The sequence below is a fragment of the Buceros rhinoceros genome, unplaced genomic scaffold (assembly GCF_000710305.1).
Source record: "Buceros rhinoceros silvestris isolate BGI_N320 unplaced genomic scaffold, ASM71030v1 scaffold28359, whole genome shotgun sequence".
NCBI lineage: Eukaryota > Metazoa > Chordata > Aves > Bucerotiformes > Bucerotidae > Buceros > Buceros rhinoceros.
Window position 1 is genome coordinate 10,835 of NW_010433775.1, and position 1,822 is coordinate 12,656.

The window sequence follows — 1,822 nt, forward strand, 5'->3', positions numbered from 1 at the left end:
GTGAAATGCTCCTAAAGCTGAGGGGAACCCCCCTCTCAGTAGGTAGCAAAGGTGTGTTAAGGCATTGACCCATCAGAGGCACTTCAGCTGGTATCACTTTGGTATCTTTTGGTTTGTTATGCTGTCTCCTCATTTTCTGAGGAGAAATGGATGAAGACTTGCCAAAACCACGCTGGTTTGGGGTTAACGGTACAGAGTTGCACAACTTGCTTAGTGATAAACAGTATTTCAAAGTTCTGTGCAGCTTTGAAAACAAACAAGATAACTTTTGGATGTCTCAGCCTGGGGTGGAAAGCTCTTTCTTGCTTAGGAGACTTTTTGTGTGTCTTTGAGAATATGATTTGATAATATGGTGTTGTAGGCTGTGTTTTGCCTCTGGTTTCCAAAGTCTCTAACTTCTGTCAGTAGTACCCAAGCTGTCTTGCTCCCTCAATTTTTACTTCTTGATTTTATAAACAGGGCAGTTCTGTGGCCACTGAGCTGATGGTTTCCTCTAAACATGCAAGTACTTGTGATTCTGGCAGCTCCCATGAGTATCTTTCTACGAATGAAAATCCTGGATGTGCTGGTAAACAGAGGCTTGATGGAATCTCTGTGTGCTGGTTCTCTGGGCTTCCCCCAAGGCTGTCACCTGTGTTTGTGCGGTGGTCCTGGTCACTCCCTGTCACACTGGGTATGTGCCTTTCTGAGCTGTGGCACAGTTTCCATCCCCCATCCTAGGATGGGGAGCTGCCTCCTTTCGGCTGCCAGGTCATCCTTCAGGTTGTTCATTACCTTTTAAAGAAGCTCCTTTAAAGATGAGGTGAAGTTTCCGGTTCATCTCAGTAAGCCTTGCTGAGGTTCTGTTAAAGCTGACCAGTCGAGGGAGAATTATCTTTCATTCATCCCTGTTTGATTTTTTTTGTTTTGTTTTTACCCCCATCCCACCCCCAGCTGTAAAAGATATTTTACTAGATTTTTCACCAGATTTGCCTTTTTTTATTACATTTGCTAGATTTTTGTAGCTTTCTATAAGATGCATAAAATACCGCTATTTTTCCTGGATACAGTTGAATAAATAAATATATACACAGGCAATTAATGTTCCAGGTTGTCAGCTTGTCCCCTTGTCCAAAACCCCACAGATCCAAACAAACCCGTAGCAGAAATTTTACCTGTAATATAATTGTGAAATAATACTGCTTAGAGGCTGGAAATGAAGGGGAGCTGTAAATACATTTCCCCGTGCACAAGCATTTGCACTGTAGTTTTGTATGAATTTCTGATAGAGTAATTGTAGTGTCACTGGTCTTGTGTGGTCTGGGAATTGTACCTGCTTTGTTTCCTTTTGTGTTCCGAGTCTTCACTTTAATGGTATGCGACTCCTCCTGGGCTTCGGTACTGCAGGACATCTGTGGAAAGAAAGGTACTTCCAGCTGCTTTAATTATTCGTGTGTAAGTTGAGAAATCTCTGTGTGGAAACTAGAGTTAAACCGGCCCGAGGCATGCGAGAGCGTTACGCAATTTAAACTTTATTAATCAATGTTTCTGTATCAATAAATTCAGTAAAGACTTTTTAGCCTTCTTACCATGGCTTGGCATCGTGTTGTGATCGGAATCCTTTGTAGAGAAGTAATTCCGTAATGGAAGGCTGAGGTACTAGAACACCAGGAAAGGCACCTCATGGCGTGGTGCAGGTGCCTCATTTTAGGGGAACTCCTCTGATACAATCTCTCAGAAGAAACCTGCCTAGGTGATGATTTCCAAACCTCTGTGGAATGGAGTTGTGCAGGCTGGGTTTTGGGATTGGCACACTCAGAACTGCTCTAGATTTAACAGATGG